Source organism: Crocodylus porosus, unplaced genomic scaffold, assembly GCF_001723895.1.
Source record: "Crocodylus porosus isolate Cpor-Errol unplaced genomic scaffold, CroPor_comp1, whole genome shotgun sequence".
Classification (NCBI taxonomy): domain Eukaryota; kingdom Metazoa; phylum Chordata; order Crocodylia; family Crocodylidae; genus Crocodylus; species Crocodylus porosus.
The window spans coordinates 73,924,180-73,947,119 of NW_017728947.1; the positions used below are offsets into that span (position 1 = coordinate 73,924,180).

The window sequence follows — 22,940 nt, forward strand, 5'->3', positions numbered from 1 at the left end:
CGCATGTCAGTTTAACCTCTTCTGTACTGGCAGCACATACTCAAAAAATTTCCATGACACCATGGAGGAATATTTTTGGAAATAGAGACTCAAGCCAATATCCTATAAAACAACAATCACTGCATTCCATCTTGATAACAAAGGGTGCATCCACACATGCAGGGACATGTGCTTGTAGCAGCTCAAATAGGAGTGGCACAAATTTGTGTTGGGGATTTTTTTACCTCAGCGCACATGCCCAGACATGCACTTTGGTGTCGGGTAAGTTGTGCCACTTGGGGCAAAATGACCCTGCCCAGATCTGCAGCCAGGGGGAGTGAGAGCCTGGGGCCAGCATGTGTGCTGGCCTCAGCAATATAAAAACCTGCCCTGTGATGGCCCCAGCAGTATAAAAAGCTGCCCTGGCAAGTAGCTCAGGGCTACTCACACTCAGGAGCTACTGGGGATGGAGCCGATGATCACACATGATCATCTAGTGTGCCAGGCAGTAGCCCCTCCACCTCCACCTCCAGAACCTCCTCCTGACCCTACCTGCACTGAATTACTTCCCTAATTGATTGTTTGCTCCTGCACTCCCTCATAGCTGCCTCACCAAGTCTGATCCTTTGCCTCATTTCCTGCCTCCTGCTCTGCTGCTAAGTGCCTGACTGGAGTCCTGAGGGGCTCCTGGACTCAGCTTTAACAAATGGAGCCCCTCCACTGCTCCAGCCACCTTTTACATCTGCCTCATCAGCCTCCCCTGTGTGTTTTGCCCTTGTGTAGTAAGTCCTGTGGTCTACTCCCCCTGCCCTGGCATTTGTTGTGTGCCAGTTCAAGTCTCCCCTGCCCTTGTGTGTGCATCCCCTCTCCCTTTCTTAAAATCTACCTCGTTCCCTCCATCTAAGCATTTTTGTGAGCTGGTCATAAAAAGAAACAAGGTTAGTCAGGCAGGAACTACCTGCTATGAACCTGTGCTGGGTACCCTTCATCATTATTTTTTCTGCTGGACTTCCACAAATGTGATCCTTAATAATTTTTTCAAAGGTTTTCCCAAGGACAGAGGTGAGGCTAACTGGCCTATAGTTACCCAGATCCTCCTTCCTCCTCTTCTTGAAAATAGGGACCACACTGACCCTTTTCCAATCCTCTGGGACCTGACCTGAGCACCATGAGTGCTCAAACAACCGTGCCAGTGGTTCTGCTATGACACTGGCACGGTGCTTCAGCATCCTTGGATGAAGATCATCCAGGCCTGCCGACTTAAACACATCCAGCCCCTCCAACTGTCCCTTCATCAAGTCAGCACTAACAGTTGGTGGGCTGGTTTCCCTCCTCTGATCATCTATAATCCAATTGGGAGAGTTGTCCTAATCCATGTTCAAGAATATGGAAGCAAAAAACTCATTGAAAAGCTCAACTTTGTCCCTCCTATCTGTCACCAATTGCCCTAATCTGCCCTGTAGGGGTCCTATGTTACCCTGCAACTTCTTTTTGCTCCCCATATACCTGTAGAAGGATTTTTTGTTGTCTTTAATTTCCATTGCCAGCCTAAGTTTCATTGCAGCTTTGGGCTTTCTAACACTCCCCGAAGTGCGAGCCAAATAGGTTTATTCCTCCTTGGTAGCTACCCCCTGCTTCCACAGCCTGTGTGCCTCTTTCTTTGCCCCTATACTTTCCTGGGTTTCCCTGTTTAACCAAGGGGGTTTCTTGGCCCCATTGCCTCCTTTCCTGTGCAAAGGAATTGTCTCCTTCTGCACCCCAAGGATTGCTTCCCTTAGGAATGACGACCCTTCCTGGACTCTCATCTCACCAGTGCCCCCGATCATCAGTGCCTCACTAACTAATCTCCTGAGTATATTGAAGTTGTACTTTCTGAAATATAGCACTTCTGCCCTTCTGGTTATCTTTCCCACCCTTCACTGGATAGTACATTCAATCAATTGATGGTCACTATCCCCTAGGTTACCTTGTATCTGCAGATCCCCCACCAGGTTATCCCGTGTAGCCAACACCAAGTCTAGTAAGGCACTTCACCTAATGGGACTGTATACCTCCAGCATTAGGTGAACGTCTTCTATTCAAGTTAAAAACATACATGAATGGTTGGACCTGGCTGACTTCTCCCAGCAGATGTCAGAGTAGTTTAGGTCACATGACAGTCTTGTCCCTTGACCATACATCAAGACATCTGCATCAGAGAAGTCAACCTGCAGCTCTGGAGTTGGTGCCATCACGCAGGCGCTCCTGGGAGGCAGCACACCTCCCATGCCATGGGATCTAGATGACAAATGACTCCCTCTGTTCCTCTCAGGAGGGAGTCACCCACCATGATGACTCAGTGTCTCTTCCTCCAGCTGTCCGGTTGTCCCTCAGCCTGCATGGTGGTTGACATGGGTGTGGCTTCCTTTACTGCCCTTCCCTCCAGTGCTTCCAGGACCTCATATCTGTTTCCCAGTTGCACTTGGTGGGGGGTGGAGGGGAAGGGGGTTGCCTCAACAGTATGATGCATGGCTCTGGAAGTGACTATCTTCCATACATCTGCATCAGGTTCCTCCGAAGTTGTCTCACCTCTAGGTGAGACAAGAATGAAAGTACCCATCTGAAAAGAATGAAAGTACCCATCAGTCTCTGTAAGCTTCAGCCCCCTTCCTCCCCACTCTCTCTCCTTCCCCACATATTCCCAGCCTACCCTTATTGGATTCACTAGCCCTACTGTATTTTTTGTTTTTCTTTATTGGTTTACTTCTCCTTTGGCAGGGCAGGAGACTGCTTGGGGGCCAAATGCCCCCACAGAACTTCCTGCAGCCCCCACTATAGGGGCAGATTCCAGCCAGGCTCCTGAGGGGCTGCATGTCCCTACAACCCCCAAACAGGAGATAGAGTCCAACTGGCCCCCTCCAGAGGTAGACAAGTCCTTGCAGTGGGTGTCCCTATGGTCCCACAGCAGAGGAGGTCGAGATGGGATCCCCTGACTGACAGGCCAATCTTGTCAGGAACTCTATGCATACCACCCCCCCAGGTTCCAGCACTATCCTGCCATCTTGTGAAGGAGCCTGAGCCACCCCTGAGCCAAGGGGCTGCAGAATTCTCCCAATCCCAACCAGAGTCCAGGGTCTGCAGACCAAGGGGCTCAGACAGTGCCTAAGGACCCCGCTGAACCCCAGGACCAAGAGGAGGATGCCCAAGAACTGGGAGACTCCGTAGAGCCTGCAAACCTCTTAGTCCCAGTGGTCCTCAGGGGTGAACTACTTGCATTTCTTGACCATGAGTACACCTGGCGGTCTGCTAGCAAGGTGTAGCTCACCTTGGACTGCTGGGGAGATTTTGACAGTGTCCTCTCCACTGCAAGGGTACTAGTGGGGGAAGGCAAGGGGCCCAGGAGCTGCAATGCCTGGATCTATAGGTGGGGCTGCAATTTCGTAGACATCCTCTATGCCTATGCAAGGGCACTGCATGAGCCAGCAGGCCCCATGTTGGACGTTGAGACATGCAAGGCCCCTGATGAACCACCTGATCCACAACCCCAGCCATGCGGTCATTTAAGATCATTAAGCCTCCAGCTGGTCTCAGTCACTGATGCTGACCTGCTCAGCCAAGCAGGGATGCATGTGTGGCAGGCCAGTAGAGGGCGCTCCTGTGTTGAGCTGCCCACCTCCCTGCGCCCGACCACCTTCCAGGCTCCGAATGCCTCCCTAGGGGCGCCTTATGTCCAGCCCGACCCCTTCCTGGAGCACATAAACTAGCCTGGGGGTAACGTAGCCGCCACCACCCCAAGAATGGACTCGCTCCCGGCCCTGTGTCCTTGGGGAAACACAGGCCTAATGTCCTACGGGTACAGGCACTTGGAGCACTTCCCCAAGTCAGGGGGCAAAAAGTAAAGTCTCCCTTAGTCCGCAGACCTAAGGGGTCTCTTAGGCATAATTTAGACCCACCCCTCAATAAGTCTCCCACACCAGTCACAAAGGAAGACTTTATTGGTTACAGGGGTAGGGTGAAAATAGGGTACAAGATTGAGCAATATCCTAGAAATCCTAAAGAGCAAACAGTCTGGCTGAGGTAGCCTTTTGATCATGCATCTGAGTTACTGCCAGCTAGATATCTAATCAGAACTTGAGTAGCTTACTCACAAGCATCTTCCAAAGGCTGGTGAAGTTTCCCTTTGGAGGCAGGCGGTTTCTAGCTCATGAGTTTGGGGGAGAGAACCAATTTTAGATGGTCATGCTCCTCTGTGTCCCCCGCATGGCTGCTGCCTCACCTCATGGCCAAAGAGGCCACCTCCTAGCCCGTCCTAACTTATATAGCCCCTGTGACCTCATTCACCTGGTCCAGTGGAGGCCAGCTCCAGCTGGCTGTCCACCAACCAATTTGAAATACATCACCAGTTACCGGGCAGATTCCAGCCCACCAGGTAGATGCCCCTCACTCAGGTAACTGATGCCAGTCATGTAGGCAGAGGGAGCGGGTTTCCCCCCTCCCTCAGGAATGCAGCCAGCTCAGGTTACCTAAAGAGACAGGCTGAGGTATGAATCCTCTGTGCTGGCCCATCTAATCACATTGTCACAGGGCAGAGATTTTGGGGAGAAACCAAGGTGGCTTTCTGCCACAGCATGCTCTAGCACCCCCCAGCTTCTGGACTGGGCCATGCAGTCATGTGGCTGTATTTCCAGAATCAATAGCAAATGTCTGTTCACTTTCTGATTAGTTCACTCTATGCAGTTTTGAGTAATCTGGGAAAACTGAATTAATTTAGGCTGCTGCTTTGTGGTGCTAAGAAGCCTTGATATGCTCACTCACAAACCACAGTCCCCCTAGCCCTGGCAACATGACCCACATCTTCCTGCCCTGCCACCATCAGCCTTGCCAACATGACCTGCAGACAGGCCTGGCTTTAGGGTGGGCAGCAAGGGCAACTGCCAAGGACACCAAGGTGGAGAGGGGCATCATAGTACCCCAGGGTAGGACCTTGCCTTAGCTTGGGTGGGGGCAGAAGAGACAGTGAGTCAAGAGTGCCCATCCTTCCCAACCCGCAGCCCCTTGTCCCCCCCCCAGCCCTGCCAGTGGGGGCCCCAGCTGCCCAGTGTATAGGGCACAGTAGGGAGGTGAGGGAGGAGAGTGCCTGACCATAGATGACACCAGAGCGATGCATTGGGAGGGGCATGGGAGGGCAAATGCCCCTGCAGAATACTACATTCACAGTGGGGCATGGGGCTGCAGCCTGCCTGGACTAGCTCTGGGCAAGAGCTCTTTGTGTGGCCCAGTGACTGGGAATCAGCATGGGAGGGTACAGCAGGATAGTGAGACTCATTGCTGCCTCACATCAGCCATGCCACCATGGTGAATTGTTCCCTGCCCACCACTGAAGTGGTTGGGACACAAGTTGCACCCACTGAAGTGGTGGACAGGGGGCACCTCACCCTGGTGGCCATGATGGCACAGCTGGAGAGGGATTCAGTGGTGTCAGCAAGAAGTCTCACCATCCTGTTCTGCCCTTCCATGCCACATCCTGCCTGCTGGGCTACGGAGGTGGCTCCTGCCCAGTGCCTGTCTGCCCAGGCTGCAGCCCCATGCTCTGTGTGTGCCCCCCCATTTTCCACCAATATGTTGCCTCTGGTGCCTGACCCCTCTTCAGGAGTCCGCACTGTGGCATGGAGACAGACTACCCCTGGATGAGCTACCCATGTGTGGCAACTTTGGTGAGCATGATGAGTATTGTACCATCCTCTCTTACCAGGACCTCTACCCCCACTAAACTCATCTGCCACAATGTGGTATTATTGGGTGAAAGGAGGGGTTCAGTGGTGTTCTTCTCAGAGGGGAACCCGGAAACGGAGGTACTTACAGTTAGGTCTTGATGTTCCTCAGGGCTCTGCCTCCCTTACACCCTGTCCACTCACTAGCCACTTGGGTGTTGCCAGTGTAGCTCTGTCGTGCCCCTGTGAGCACCTTTTCCTAAGGGGTCAGGTGATGATTATGGCTCCGTTAGTTTCTCCCCTTCTTTCCTCTTTTTTTTTCCCCTTCTTTTTTTTTTCTTCATCAAAGCTCCAGACCCTGGGGCCCAAGGGCTGGACTCCTGACATCAGGCATGCCTCCCTCTTCCCCGAAGTGGGGGGGAGGGCGATGCCTCTTACTCCTTTGCCCAGGAAGGTAGCTGTTGGGGGGAATGGATCCTCCCCAGCCTGATGCAGGGACACTAACTCCCCAGCTCTGGAGTTAGGCTCTGCACCTGCAGCAATGTCCCTGCCATCAGCTGGAGTTACCCCATGCCTGGCGTGCTCCCTGCTGGCTCTCTCTCTTTCCTTTTCCCTCTGCCGACTTCCGGTGGGGTTTTTAAACTTTCTTGCGATGGCGTCTCCCACCACCGCCATTGGGTCAAAGCTTCCCTGCCCAGGGAGCCCCTGTTTGAAAAGCTGGTGAAATGCTGGCTCATGCAGCCGCAGGGCTAGTTCCTGCTCCAGCCATGCACCTAAAGGTAAGTTTTCCTGGAGTCTGTTTACTCTGTGCTGGGGCACCCGGGGTTTCCCGGCCCCTACGGAGCCTGTGGGGGCTTCTCACCGCCACACCATGGCACCGTCCTGCTCCCCAGCTGGGTCCCATGGCCCTGCATTCCTGCCTCAGCCCTAGGCCCCAGGCAGCACCCTGACTGGGCAGCATCAGGAGCCCCAGCCACCAACCCTCTTCTCTCTCCTTCACTGTGTGGGTACAGTGCAAGCCACTACCTCAATCTCCCCACAAGTTGTGCCCCACCTTGACAGGCTCAGGAAATGGGCAGATGAGAACCTAATTGGTGTTTAACACCAAAAAATGCAAGGTCCTCCACCTTGGGAGGAAACACCTGTAGCATGCTTCTAGGCTTGGCAGTGCTACGCTGGCTAGCACTATGAATGAAAGGGACTTGGGGGTCATGATTGACCACAAGATGAACATGATTCTTCAATGCGATGCTGCAGCTAGTAAAGTGAGCAAAACACTGGCTTGCATCCATAGATACATCTCAAGCAAATCCCAGGGTGTCATTCTCAGAGGTCAGGAAAACAGACCTTACGACGACAGGCTGAGAGCCATGGGGCTCCTTAGCCTGGAAAATCGCAGGCTCAGGGGTGACATTTGGATGCGTATCTTGCTGGGAGCCTATGCTGCTGGGGCAGGCAGCTAGACTCGATGATCAGCCCTAGTATCTATGAATCTATTAAACCGTGTGTCACCTATGCCCTCTATGCATCACCTATGTGCTCCCTCATAGACTTACCTGCAGGAAGCTGTGGGAGCTACTCTCTACCATGCTGTCTGAGGCTGTATTGTGAGCCACCATGTGCACACATGCATGTGGCACCCCCTGCCTCTGATTGCCCACCTCCCATTCCCCTCAGCCCCAAGCAACCCCTTGCAGGCTCAAACTCTGCCAGCCTGGAAGGGGAAACCTGCTGTTTTCTCTTTTTTCTCTTTTAAAGCGGGAAAAATCCATATTTTCTTCTTTAAAGGAGAAAATATGCATTTTTCCAAGTTTTTCTGCAGGGAATGGAAAACCCAGATCCTTGCTGATTAGAATTGAAGCACTAATCAACATGGGGAAGTTTCCACTATTGCTATTTGTGATGTACAAATTCTGTGTATAAAACAAGGAGATTATTTTCTAAGAATATCAGTCTGGCATCTACATTTAGAATGGACATAAAGAATAACAAAGATAGGCAAGTGTAGAACTTGCTTCAATATGTTATAGGGATTAGCCCTGGGCAGCACTAAATGACCTTGAAATACAACATTCATAAAATAAGCAAGAACAAAGCTGCCATCTGCATTCCATTTTGAATGTGGGATTCATGTGGATACCAAAATGAAATGCTATTCAGCTGTTACCACTTCAGAACAAAACCCAAGCAAAAACACCAACTTTTACCTGGTTTCTTAGTCAAGCTATAAAATTTGACCTTCATCAAAGTATTACAAGAAATTCAGCATATTTTATTGCAAACTAGTCCCTTGGGATTTGTGGGTTAGGTGAAAGCTGGCACTGGATGCTAAGAGGCCAGTCTGGCATGCTCCCAGTTCTTAGACTTATAAATCCAATCCTTTTAATGGTACAATTCAGAAATATTTAGCAGCATCTTCAGATATTTAGCATACATCAATGCAACTATAGTAAACATATTCCCCTCCCCTTTACATGTCTCACTTTCAATGCCATTAATTTTACATGGCAAGAGACTTTGAATAACTCATTCACCTGCTCAGCACTTGGGGGGATCCTAGACTCCAAGAGAATGCGAACATAAGCCCAAAAGTGCTCCAAAATGACAAGAAAACCAAGAAGGAAGATGTGCACAACTGTTTTTATTGTTTTGTCAAGTTCTGCTATATTAGCTAAAGTAAAGAGTGACTGGTTTCTGGAACTCCTACAGTGTCTGTGTGACTGCTTTAATTGTCATGTGTTCCTTAAGAGAGACATTGGGCCCAGGGGCTAGGAAGAACAGGAGCTTTGGGGAGCCTGTGCTTAAATGACTTGGGTGTCAGCACTGATCCTGAGGGCTTAAAGCACCTGGGATCTGAGTTCCTCATTCTGTGAAATAAGAAAGCCCTGTACCTAGGAAACCAAAGAATAAGCCAATGCTGCTGAGACCCGAAGAAGCTTAAGAGCAACTCAACCCATTGTGGGTGGACTTAAACACAGTAGCTTGGTAGATGCCTAGCTGTAGGTGTTCTACCAGGATGTGGCACATGGTAATGGGCTCTTTTGCGCCACTCAGGTATTAAAGTCATTGATGAATCCTTTGGAACCAAAGGCTTACAGCTATTTAACATTAATAAAATAAGGTATAAAATGTACCTTTACAGGAGTTTACTGCTGTTTCTTGGTCCTCAGGCAGCTTCCTAAGCTCTTTCAAGGACTGATTTTTAAAACTAGGCTATTTTTTTAACTTGAATTGTAAAGAACAATGTAAAAACTTTTAGCTTGCTAGAGATGCACAAACAACGAAAAATAGAGGACTAATAAGCGGAGTTTGCACCCTGGGCAAACCTTGATGGACAGCAGGGAGGGTGGTGGGGAGGGGAGGGAGCGAACAGACAGGGAGGAACTTCTGAGTCCTGGAAGGGGGGCATTCCAAGAGTGAGGGGCACAGGAGTCTTACCTATTCCAGGGACTCAAAAACAGTCTCCAGCTGCTGCTGGTACAGCCACAACCTTGTATGCCAGCCCCAGCTGTTGCTCTTAAAGCAACAACATATTGCCCATGTATCTGGCTGCTGCTGCTCAAGAGCAATGCCATGGGACTGGTCCCCCTCCTGAGACATGGACTCCACAGGGGACAATTCTGATGCCTCTGCTAAATTGGTGTCTGTGTCGGTGCCCTGCTTGCCCATCCCAGGTTATGCTACTGATAGAAAATAACTCTAAATACCTACTTCAACTGTCACAAGTATAGATACTAACTAGAGTCCCCGTGGACCAGATTTAGTTACATGAATCAGTAATGACTACCTAAAATTAATAAATGTTGAATTTCTCTCAAGTCCCACCGAAGTCAGTGGAACAATTAGAGTAGCTAGTACTATGCAGAGACTGGGCAGCAGAGGGAATGTATCTGTTAACAACATTCACCAGGTTATTTTCTAAAATATAAGTCCCCTATGTGACAGGTTTATTTCTTGTCTCTCATTACATCTAGATTCAAGCTTATGTGGAGTAAAATATTAAAATACCATCTGATTCATGCTCAGTTACTCAAGTCACTGGACAAATGACCCAAAAATAATTAAACCATGTGGTTTATTAAAGGAGATCATGAAGTCATTTTGATTAATAACCGTGCCAGTAAGGAAAACAGTATGTTATGCGGGGAGAAGGAAGAATTGGCAGTTTAGCCTTTAGGAACAGCCCTTCCCCAGCTACCTCAATGAAAAGTCCTTATCTTCCAACAGACAGTATAAATCAACTACAGAATCAAATTCTAATTGACAACTGCAGCACCAACATCCTGAAGCTACATGAAACCACAAAAAGTCACAATATAATAGCATTATCATATAGACCAGTGAACATAACATTAAAAATCCCTACTACCACACCAAACACTTCACTGCACATATAATTTCTCTCTGAGGAGATGAGTGAAAGAATGAGCCACAAGATATAGATCTGAGTCAGATTGCTTAATGAGCTTCTGGAAAGTTTATTTTGGGGGGTTGGGTTTTTGGTTTTTTGGGGTTTTTTTGGTTAGGGTTCTATAATACTGGGGTGAATATAAGAAACTGAAGAGAATACAACTATCTTGTTAAATTATTAACTTTTGTTCTTCTGTTTTAATCAGCAAAGCTTGCAATGAGATAAAGCAGTGTCCTTTTCCCTACTTTTGTAACCTCTCATTTGGTTAGTTAAGTGAGCACACATATGGGCATTCGAAGTGTTTGTGGCTGGAATGAATGAGACTTGTCTGAGAACAGGGCCTAGGGAACAGTTTCTCCAATAATTAAGACAGGCGTTACTGAAACGGCTGTAAATGCATGAATGTTACTGGTTTGGACAGGGTTTAAATTCTAATATATATTTTGCATTTTACTCAAAACTGCTTGTTAGCTGAAAATAACAAGTTACATTAGCCTGAACCGCCTGGAATCCATACTGATCTATATGTTTCAGGAAGAATATTGGCTACCTGTAATTAAGAAAGGGAGTTGGTATGAAAGCTATGGTAAGTATTAGCTTTGGTCTAGGGATGATCTGACCCTATTCATACCAGCATTTAACTGGAATACAAATGAATATTGACTCGCATTAAGTTTGGTATTGTCCTGTTCTTTTTTGACACAAATAAGGCTATCTCAACTGATTAATAAAGGTGAAAAGGATTGATTGGTTTACACAGTATTTTAGCTAACCTGCTAATGGGTTAATCTGATTATTTGATAATACTCCATCTTTGCTTAAAATCAATTTGCATTGAATTATTAATTATATTATATTATGATTTAATTTCAGCTCTTAATTATAATTCTATAATTTATGTAAAACTGGAAAATCATGCCAGCTAAACAGATCTTAAACTGGCAAAAGGGCTCTCAAGGGCTCTCTACCATGGGTAACCTACATGAATTCTTACATTCTTTTCATTTTTGCGGGGTGGGGAGGGAAAGTTCCCTTTATCACGTGTTTGGTTTTTTTTTACTTTAAACCCTGACACAAACATTATTTGCCTTTATTACCATTTATTATAGAATTAAAATATACCACCGAAACATATTTGCAAAAATATTCATCAGAGCCCTGTTCTTTACATAGAAACACAGGAAACACCATGACAGATCAGTCCAGAGACCTGGCAGTGGCCAGCACCAAATGCTTCAAAGAAAGTAAGAACCTCAGAAAGAGCAGGACTGGGTGTATCTACATAAGATGTTTACTTCAGAGTTCACTAATTAGATCTGCAGTAAACATCTCAGCATCCACACATCCAGGGCAATTAGGCTGGAGTAAATTAATTAACTTTGCAGGAAGATAGTACTTGTAAATAAAAATACTATCCTGCCGTGGAGTTTTTTACTTTGCAGCTGCACCCATTTAGATGCTGCCCTGGCTAGCTGGGGTATGTGGGTGCTTCAGTGCAAGGGCTTTGTGGCAGGGCAGTGTTGGTGCCTGCCACTTTAAGACCTGAGCCAAGCAGCCAACAGGTGCTTGACTGCGGTGGCCATTTTAGATCTTTGGCCGCCTATATAAACACAGCATATCACTGCTGGCAGGCCAGGCAGTAACCTTGCCCAGCTGCAAGGCTGCTTGGAATATCCTTGGAGATAAGGAGCTACAGGGGATGGTTTGGAGGCTCCTGGCCTGGGCATGACCTAAAACTGCACCCTGCCAGGAGTGGATGGCCTGGTGGGGCTCCCAGTGGTGCGGGAGCCCCCAGGAAATGCCAGGCCAGTTACCACCCTGATGAAAGGTGGGTCTGGGCACCTTAATAACCCCAGCTTCTGCAAACAGGTGGGTTACCCATAGTAGAGGCCAGAAGGCAGACCCAGGAGAGAGTGAGTGGGGCTAGAAACTCAGAGGGCTGACTTAGAGTACCCTCGACTGAACAATGCTGGGGCCAGGACCAGAACAGTCAAAAGGGCCAGGGACCCACCGTGAGGGATGCCCAGAGCTGAGGCCCTGGGGTTCTGACTGGCCTTGGAGGCGAGGCCAGGGCCCGTGTGGCCAAAGGTTCTGGGGGAACCATGTCCAAGAGGAGAAGTAGTTTCAGGGAGCTAGGCAGATGAGAATGAGGGCAGGGTAGGCTGCCTGAATGGAGGTGTCTTAGAGGGGTACTAATTAGAGGATTCTGGGGCCCAGTGTGGGGCCAGTGAGATTGACATCTGTGGATGCCATCTGCAAGGCTTGGGCTGCAGTGTAGGGGAGGAATGGAGCCACAGATAGCACCCCCTGGCATCAGGGCAAGAAATGGGCAGCCTCCCACATAATTAAGATTGTTAATTAGATAACAAGGTGTGGCAGATGAGAAGGTGGGTGGTTGGCTCAGAAACAGGTGGGTGGGCCAAAGGCAACTTGGCCCCAAGAAGGCCCCCTGTTATAGGCTGCCTGCCAGCTAGCCCCACACTAGACCGCCCCCAGGGCACCCTACCAGCTGGGACTGCTCCAGTGCAGCTCAACATGCTGCAGTCCTGGCCACATGTTCAAACAGTGTGCCCAGGAGAAATAAACTCTGGAGTTTATTGCTTCACATTAACTACACACATAGATGCACCCACTGTGCTCACAGAGGAATTTTGTTCCATAATACATGCATAGCAGGTTGGCAGAGTTCAAAATATCATCCCTTCACGGCTAAATAATAAGCTTTAAACTTTAAATATCAAGTTCCCTTTGAATTAAAGGTGCACTGATGCATTGGTCCCAAATAAGATCAGCACAAATATACGGAAAATTGACAGTATCGGCAATTGGCTTTTTTGGCAAATGTGGCCGATAAATGTCCCATGAATGTGCACAGCTGCAGCACACATGCAGCCAGGAGTTCAGCCTGGCAGCTTGGAGGGCAGCATCTGGCTGGTAAGTCTGTTGTGGAGGAAGGGAAGAGGTGTGGGAGGGGGAGCAGATCAAGGTCCCTATGGTGAGGGAAGGAGTGGGGCAGAGGCAGGTGCTGTACAGGCAGGGCAGGGCAGGGCATGGGATGAAGGCACAAGCAGTTCATCTGGGGGTGCAGGGAGGGAGTTGGCAGTTTCTACCACTGCACACACCCCAGGAGAGCATGGAGATCATGTGCCCCTGGACGGGCATGAGGGGCAAGGGTGGGATGCTGCTGTGACCTGGGGCTGCACTAGGATCTTCCTGGTTGGGGGCTGAGCTGGGCTGCATTCAGGGTGGGCAGTGCTGGAAGGGGTGTTAGGGTTGACTTTTGGGGTGACTGCAGCCCCCCCCCATAATCCCCCTCTTAGCACCGCTGCTATCAATGATTTCCCTGGGTGCATGCAGTGGCATGAGCCGCCCCTCCCCCCACACACCCCCTGGACAAGCCACCTCCCACACGCACACCCTGGATGAGCCACCCATAGCTCAGTCCTGTGGCCTTCCCTGGCTGTGCAGTATCTATTCTTGCCCCTGCCCCAGCCCCAGCTGCAGCCCCACACTCTCCCTCACTGTGGGGGACCTCAATCTGCCCCCCCATGGCTCTTCCCTTCCCTCACAACAGACTTATCAACCTGATGTTAGTCTCCAAGCTGCCCAGCTGCATATCAGCAATCGGACTGGTATTGGCCGATATGACTCCTTAAAAATCAGCCATCGGTTTCGGCCAAAAAATCTTTATCAGTGCACCCCTACTTTGAACATGAATAATTAAAATTGAGTTGAAATGCAATACCTTGGACTTCCCATACAGTCAGATCTCATTGAGGAATGGTCCCTTTTAGAGCCTAACATACAGTAGTCTGTATAGAATTCTAGTGGCACTGTTAAAAGCAATTAACATAGGTTTCAGGCTTATGCAGTTAAAAAAAAAAAAGGGGGGGGGGAGGAAGGAATGAGATTTAACTGTGGCATCTTGGGCATTTGCTATATACACACCTTACCAGTCTCATGCTGTAGCTAAAAGGGAGAAGATGAGGGTCAGTGGCAGCCCACTATATGTTGCTTGTCAGGAGGTTTCTTTCCTCATGCCTCACCTAGATAGAACCAAGCTTAAGTAGAACATTTTAGGAAAAGTTGTCCAAACAATTTGACTCATTTGATTAAGACAAATAGATATTTAGATGTTTAATTCAAAAGCTGCTGAAGTTTCAGGCATCAGGCACGATGATTAGAGTGCAAATCAAACTTCAGACCCAACTGAACTTTCGCATAGATATTTGTCCATGCACAAAACCAAAGCCGTGCTCATGAAATGCTTGTAATATCCTTCACAAAGATAGAAACTCAAAATCTCCCTTGCTTTGCCTCATGTACTCCCTTATTCTCAACAGTTTGTCCTTTGCACCATCATTCTTAGAGTTGTCTGCAAGGACAGGCTGCCCCCAACCTTCCCCAGGTTGGGGATTCTTCTGCAAGCAAAGCTGTTTAGGTAACTTCATCCTTCCCAGTCATGAAGTACTGCCTTTCAATCAGACTGCTGTAGGACACTTCTGCTGTCAATGAGTTTGGGGATGGAAGCACCACAATAAGCCTATCAGCATATACGTAGTAGTAGAGTGAAAGGGGAATCTTGATGAAATAGGGAGAAAGTAGCATTTATAGAGGCTACAGAAGAAACAACTTCCCTTTAGAGTTCCAATTTTGTGAAAGATAGAAATTGATGTGCTTTCCTCCTCTAAATTACATACTTACCGTTTTATTTGCCCTGTTTCTGTTACTTCAGTGCTTCCTATAGCATTGTATGATGACAGTTGAGGGGGAAAGACATGCCCATTTTTGCCTCTCCAGATGCCATATCCTACTCTTTTAATTAGTTGATAATGTTGTTGCATCCTAACTGCTTCCTAAATTTCAACTTCCCTTTGTACTAGATACATCAGGATCCTGCAAACCTTACATAAATGTCTCTGGGAGTTGCATATGTGCAGCAACTGTAGAACTGAGCCTTCAGCAAGCTCTAGCATTTGATTTTTTCAATTCCACTTTAACCCTGCAGAGGATTTCTTTTTTTGCAGCTGACATACAGGCAAGTAATGTGGCAAAGAACTTAGTGGGTTGCATGCAGATTCTGTGCCATGGTTTGCTCTTATAAGCTGTGTTTGTGTTACCATTACTGTTCCTGCTGAACAATTGCCTTTGCTTCTTTAATTCCTGCTGATGGATGAGCTTCCTGGTGAGCAATAAAATATGTTGCTGTCTGGGGGCCTGATTTTGCAAGGAGCTGAGCATTTTTGCAATAAATCATGCCTTCAATATGTGCCAAGACTGTTAGTACTGAGCTCTGAAGGCCTAGTTCTGCAGCCATGCCTGCACAGAAGTCCCAATAGAAATCAGCAGTTGTTCTGTACACAGCCTCTCTCTACAACTAAACCCTAGGGCCTAGATGCACACAGTAACTCAGCAACATGGTCCCCCACAGCAACATTTAAGGCCTTAAGGCAGGCAGTCCTTTACAATGCCAGGGAGAGTTAAGCACATCAAAAGCCAGAGTGCTCAAAGGAGCGCTGCCTAAGCTAGCCAATGAGAAAACTGAGGACAGGGTTGTGTCTCAAACCACTCTCCTTTTTGAAGCTCAGGTTCTTTTCACCACTTTTCACCCCTCTTGAAATTCACAGCCCTGAAACTTGCCTAAAAATATAAGCCCACAAGGGGAAAACTTAGGTTTCAATCTCTCCTCCAAGAACTATATCAGTGTACCATTGTTTGATGTAAAATACACACACAATCTTTAAAACCCATCTGTGGCAGGCCCACACTCACAGCACCACTGCTGCTGTGCCCTGCCCACCGAGGTATCACCCCAAGGCCTACTTACCTGCCATGACTTGATGTTTGAGATTAGTTGGTGGTGCTACTCAATGCTTCCTTCTGACTCCAGGCAGCTCAGCCGATAGATCTTCTGTGAGGCTCCACCACCCCTACACCTCACCCCTTTCTGCTCAGATGGTCCACTCTAGTCTCAGTGATGTCTTCTATGAGCCATTGGCACCAACCATTCTCCTGGCACACCTGGCTACATGGTCCCTGTGGGAGTGTGGTGTAAGGCCTTCTTGGCCAACGAAGATACAACTCAATGATAATGAAACTAAATGTGCGCACATGGTGTAGGCAGGCAGGGCATTGATGCTACCCACACCCCAACACTTTACTTCAGTGACCTGTGTTCAGTGAGGCCCCCACTGTGTTCACCTGGTCCTACTAGCTTCCCCTTAGTGGGTGTTTCCCACTGGGGTTCTGGGCCACATACCTCAGTACTTCAGGCAGCATCCCCTCACACTCCCTAGGGTCGTCTATGACCCCTGTTGCTCTAGCAGTGGATTTGGGGTCTATACCCACTCAAACATGGCGGCAGTGGCTACAGAGGCACCAGATAGGTTTCCTCTCCCGGTGGGCTCCATCAGTCCCTCTCTGGCTGGCTTTCTCCCATCCCAGCTGCCCACACAATACCTTTCAGCATTGTGGTGTGTAGACAGAGGCTTGGTTGGGTCTGTGCTGTTGGGTTCATCCATTACACCTTCCATGCCAATACCTGCCCTTTCTCCTACCACTGCTTGTTCATGCTTGCTGTCTCCTGGTAGGATTCCATACTGTGGTGCTTCAGGTAAGTGTGCAGCTTGTCGCTGTTGAAAGCTTCCCATGGCAACCAGGGTTTCTGCAGCCTGGCAAACCATCCCCATGGGGCTGTACTGGTCCTGCTCCAGCTGTGAGGAGGTTTTCAGGTTCCACTTGCAATGCGCCCCGTGCTGCCACTGAGGAGTTCCTTTTACCCCAGGAGTCCCCTGAAGACAGCCTACTCAGCAGGCTCTCTTCCCATCATGTGGTGCCTGCCAATTCCCCAGCAAACCAGCCACCCAGACCCCAGCACTGCAGTAAGTGTGCTGTGGGCCTGTAACACCATCACCTAGGTATCTCTTCACTCTGGGAAAAAAACCCTCATTGCTGTGTATGTGTATTCTCTCTCTTGTGTCCCATTGAATCATTAAATCAGTCCATGCAAAGTAGAGCAGGACTGAGTGACACTACCCCTGTTTCAGAATAATCTACAGTTTGGTACTCGGGCCAGGTTTCTGGGGGAAAAAATGTAGATTTGGGTTTCCTCAAGCCAAAAATGGAATTCAACTCCTATCTCTCACAACCTTAAGCAAGTGATTTAACCACCAAGTTATGGTAAAAAAAAAAAAAAGAGAGAGTGGAGGGTGGGAGGGAGAAATTCACCATGGTGGGTGGGAGGGAGAAATTCACCATTACATTTGTGTGGAGTCCAATCTGGTAGGTACTTCCCAAGCATACCTACCAAACTGAACCCTTCAGGTGAGGAGGATCCTGGCACAGTTCAGATGCAAGAGAGGTGCTGAGATGTTCAGTCCAGTCAAAGACTGAGGAGCTTTCAGATATGACTAGAAACAAAATTTTTAGTGCCTGTGGAACTTTAATGTTGACCATAGCTATCTATGGATTTTAGGCACCTCCATTGTTAAGTGGCAGCTAATCAGGAGGTTTTACTAGCTCCCAAATAGACCAGATAAAGTTGAAGTACTTACAAGTGGGGTCACTGGCTCTCTCGTATGTCCTCCACCAGAAATTCAATTATAGCAGTCAGGCTTGCAAACTTGGTAGTGGGGTTGTTCACAAAGAGATTAGAAACCACTGATCCGAACGTTGCACTTATATTCTTTTGTGAATCTAGTTCTAAGATCCTTCATCTTTCTCCAAAACCATTTACCTTCAAAAAGCTATCTCATTAGTAATTGAACTCTACTGCAGCTTACGAACTTCTGTGCAAATACTAGAAGTAAAAACAACCCCAATCAATCCACCTTCCATGGGGTAGGGGTTCAAAACTGATGCAAATATGAATCCAAGTTGTGTGGTTCAAAGTCTTGTTCTAGTTGTTCTATATAGACTATTATTTCATTAATGTCTTTATATTGTTCTTTTGCAGTCATTAGTTAAGAAAATAGCAATTAGGCTTCAGTGGAGGAAGGTGTATATGGATGTGCATATTTTTGTTCCATGTCATGTTTTGTTCTGATTCTACACATTTTTCTTAATGGAAGTTGATAAAGGTTTCACTGTATGGGACCCTGGCTTTAACTGCTATTTGCACTTTTTATTCTATTCTCTCAGTGCTGCTCAGATGAGTAAGGGATCTATAACTGGGCCCATAGTAAGCAAGTTTAATGCAACTGAAGTAAACCCTTTACTGATCTTCCCAAAACTTTCTAAAACAAGCAAAGCAATTGATGATGAGTGACATTTTATGGAAAACTTCCCACATTTTATTGGACCCAGGGTTATTTTGAAGAATGGTGGGATTTCCTTTATGGTTTTAATAAATATTAGAATACCATACTGAAAAACATAGCATGAAACAACACAAACCAAACTCTATGTACTGCTTCAGTGCTTGAAACTAATTTTTTCAGTGTGCATTGCCAATTATTTTGTGTGAGCTTTCTCAGATAGGGTGCATGAATTCAATTCTATTTTATGGTGATTAATAAAACAGAGTTCAGTGGAAGCACTGATAAAGGAATTGTTTTCAGAAGGCCTGTTAACATTTGTGCATCTGACAAATTTGCTGAGATAAAAGCATATGAAAACATAGTCATTCTTGTTTGTGCTGGGAAAAATGTCCTGATGTTCCCATTAAGTTAAACATCCATGTTATGACACAAAACCATTTTTTTTAAAAAAGGCTTTTCTCTTACAGTAAAAAAAATCAGTAATTTTGTTTTATGATATTTTTAAGTACTCCTGTTTATGCTAATAAGTTTGGAAGGGCAATTAATGTTTATAACACTAATATTTTGTAATTTATGAACTAGGTGAGGCTTTTAACATTTAACTGGCATAGTCTCATGATTCATCTATCAGGCATAGTTAAAATTAATGGAGGGTCACACTGTGGTCATTCTGTGCCTGATCTTGTGAGGGGCTGAACACTTCCTGGTTTCAGTGAAAGTGCTCAGGTTTTGGCTTAAGGACCCTGACCTTGAGATGTACTGAGCATCTTTAATCACAAAATTAGTCAAATAGGATAGGGACGGATATTACATATGAACCAGTATATGTGATCAGAAGCTGGTTCAAATCTGTAACACAACGGACATTTAGCGCACATAAACTGCTTTCAAAACGGCCAAAACTGGCTTGAGATATTTTTTCTGTGATAAACTAGTATCAAACATAATTGATTTAGGTTAAATTGGTTTATTGAACTTGTCCCAGATCTCCTCCAGATTAAGTCAGCTCATAGTCCCCCAGCATCCTTTGCACCTCCCTATCAAACCTCTCCCTCACAGGGTGGGTGGGCTAGCCTTGGCCCAAGCTGTCTGCTCCAGCCAAGCATGGAGGTTTGGTCTAAAGCCCCCACAGATTCCTGGAGGCCTGGGTCACTGCAGGCTCGTGACTGCAGTCCTAGAATCAAAAGTGAACACCTGTTTGCTAGGGCTGTGTGAAGCTTCGGGTGCTGATTTGACTCAGAGGAGATTCAGCCCAATTCAGTAGCCGAATCTCCAAATCTGAACCTAATCAGGGGACCAGTTAAAAGGTACAAATCAATTTGAAGCTCTCTGAATCTTTTCCAAAGATTTGGAGAGCTTCAGTGATTCAGGCAGTCCCCACCCACTGCAGCAGGGAGCTGGAGCCGGACTCGGAGCTGGTAATAAGGGGTAGGGGAGGTGGGGCTGGAGAAGCAGGGAAGGGATCATGGGGGGACTCCTGCCAGGCCCCATTCCCTGCCTGCTCCCCCAGGCCCCCAAACCCTGCCCACCCCAGCTGCCGGTGTTTTAAAAAAAAGTCCCAACTCATTGGATGCTGCCCAGTGGAGGGGTAATCCCTGCTTCCCCCCACTGCACTACGCTGTGTGTGGGGCTCTGCATGAGCCCCTGAGCCCCCACTCACTCCCCCAGCCTCAGGGCTTCAGGGGGCTCATGGAAGAGCCCCCCACATGGCATGGGGCAGCAGGGGGTGAGTTTGGGGGGGTTTTTTTCTTAATGGCTGGAGCTGGGGTGGGCAGGGTGGCCATGGGGGTGCTGGGACAGTGGGAAGGGTCAGGGGAATCGCCCCCCCCCCCAATCTGGCAGCACCTGGTGAGTCAGCACTTTTTTTTTCAAAGTGCCAGGAGCTGGGGTGGGTGGGGAAGCCATTCCCGAGGCTAGGAGAGCTGGCAGGGGATGGGCCTGGGTGACTTGGATATTCAGACATTTGGCAGAGGGGGAAAAAGTAAGCCTTCAAACATATTGCTAATAGAAAAACCAGAAAAAATATCAGAGAATGCAAATAATAAATAATACATGATCTCTGTTAGAGAAACTGTATTGCATTCTACAAAATTTGCTGCCATATACCAGGGACCCTGATGATGATACCCTTCATCACTGTTACCTTTTTAATAGAGATGAGTATTTCCAGGAGCACAATTGTGTCAGTACCACTTCTGTGTTTCAGATGCTACTTTCTGAAGTGCAGATATATTCTTCATTAATACCAGGTACAAAATGCTCCAAGGGCAGCTCACAACAAAGGAGACATGATGCAATTTGGAAAAGTTTTGATAATTACTGTACTGCATTTTCCCCCCAAGTATTTGATTTTAATGGAATAATGAGATATTGGGGGCAGAACAGTGGAGGATGAACTTTCTGTCATTAAAGAGTGAAGAATATAGCATCGGATTTGCTGCAGGAACACTGAATCCTGCAGTCCTTAATCAGGCAAAACTTGTATTGAAGTTAATGGATCCTAATGGGATCAGGCACAGCGTGTGATAGAAACAAATTCTGACTGACAGAGTTTTTGCCAGATGCCCTATAATTGCGGTTACAACATAATGTAGGTCAATAAATATTCCATATTACATTATAGCCCTTAACTGGCTTTATTACTTCAACTTTTCATTTTAGATTCAGCAAACAGCAAATGAAAAATGTTTTGAAAGTTCAACAACTATCCCTATTATACAATTAACTAATCCCTAGAACATACATTAATGGCAAGCCCACTGACATGCTTTTCACTTCTCTTAGCTCTCATAGTCTGACTGGAGAGTGCTGAGGATCATCAACTGTCAGTGAAATTAACTACAGCTGACAAGCTTTGCACCTTTCAGAATCAAACCTTAAAATGGCTGTTGAATTTATGTGAGCTAACTATTTCCTGTTATGGTCTTTTTTCCCCTTAATGGCTCTATTTTTTTAAATTAGTACCATTTCTAACACCCATGTTTTAGCCCTTTTAATTTCCCATAAGCAGCAGTCAGCAATACTGATGCTGTATCTCATTAGTTCCCTGGAGATTATGATAGTTCTTCTTTCTGGTCATTCATTGCTTTGGTTATCCATCAAGATGTGAATGCTGTGTGTTGCAAAAATCCTTGTCTTCTTATGATGTTTTCAACCACAGAGAAAGAGTGATTCCATTGGAAGCAGTTATCCAGCCAGGGGCAGGTAAGACAGACTAGGTTAGGGCACCTTTTCTAGCCCCTTTCCCATGTGGGGTGAGCAGAGGGAATCCTGAATAGGATTACTTAGTCATGGTCGGAGCTGCCAAATTGCACCTCTATCTCAAGACAACCATCAGGCTACCACTGCCTGTGTGCAGGTTTATAGCTGAAGACAGCTGGATTCACTAGTCCTGTCTCCATCACCACTCATTCATTGCTACAGGACTTTTGGAGGTTGTTACAGAAGAGCTTCTTGTTTCTTGTGGTAGAAACCTGTGCTTGACTTTGTTTAACATGAATAAGCTGGTGCATGGGAACAGCAACCACATGATGTTGACAAGGTGGAGATCTGAGCACAATGGCAAGGGACAACGCTAGATGACAGGAGACCTCCATCTTGCTACAGCCTTCTTCTGTCTTTACAACTGTTGGGCACTTCTGACACTTTCTTCCACCTGATCCTCAGCTGAGGAATTGGGGATTGGGCCATGAGTTGTCTGGAACTTCCCCTCAGGCCTGTTCACCATAGGTGACCCTACCAGGAATGCAAGACCCTGGACGACTTAGCTCTTAGGATCATTGGGGGCACAAGACTTTCTACCACTGCAAAGTCTTTGTCCATGGAGAGGGAATTTAATAATATTTGCCTAATGAATAGGATTGCTGTGATACTTTGTTAATGTTAACAAAGTCCACCAGAGGGGCTTTAAAGTTATATATATCTCTATATATCTATATATATATATATATATACACATATTACATTATTATAAATTAGTGCAATAGATATATTAGTGCTTTTCCCTCAGAGATCCATATAAAATCATAGAGCTGGAAGGGACCCCAAAGGATCATTGGGTCCAGCCCCCTGTATAAGCAGGAAAGACATCTGGGGTCAGGTGACCCCAGCCAGGTGACCATCCAGTCTTCTCTTGAAGACCTCTAGGGTAAATGATTGCACCACCTCTTCCGGGATCTTGTTCCATAGTCTGGACACCCTAGTTGTGAAGAAGTTTTTCCTAATGTTTTGCCTGAAACTATCTTCCAGGAGTTTGTGGCCATTGTTTCTAGGTTTCCCCCAGGGCACCCTGATGAACAGTTGTTCACCAAACCCCTGATGTATGCCTCTGATATAGTGGTAAGCTGCAATCAGATCCCCTCTCAGCTTTCTTTTCTTTAGGCTGAAGAGTCCAAGATCCCTCAGCCTCTCCTCGTATAGTTTGCTATGGAAGTCACTGATTATACACGTGGCCCTTCTCTGGACCCTGTTGAGCTTTAGCATGTCCTTGTTGAAGTGCGGTGCCCAAAACTGGATGCAATACTCCAGTTGTGGCCATACCAATGTTGAGTAAAGCAGGAGAATCACTTCTTTGGTTTTACTGGAGATGCATCGATTGATGCA

At 47.0% G+C, this 22,940-nt stretch overlaps 1 long non-coding RNA gene across 1 annotated transcript; it reads left to right on the forward strand.

Moving 5' to 3' along the window:
* Nucleotides 1-670: 670 nt before the first annotated feature.
* LOC109320979 lies at nucleotides 671-21,927 on the forward strand. The gene is made up of 4 exons (XR_002103910.1): nucleotides 671-761; nucleotides 5,825-5,832; nucleotides 11,636-11,642; nucleotides 21,917-21,927. It is a non-coding gene; the product is annotated as an uncharacterized LOC109320979 (long non-coding RNA).
* Nucleotides 21,928-22,940: the final 1,013 nt, after the last annotated feature.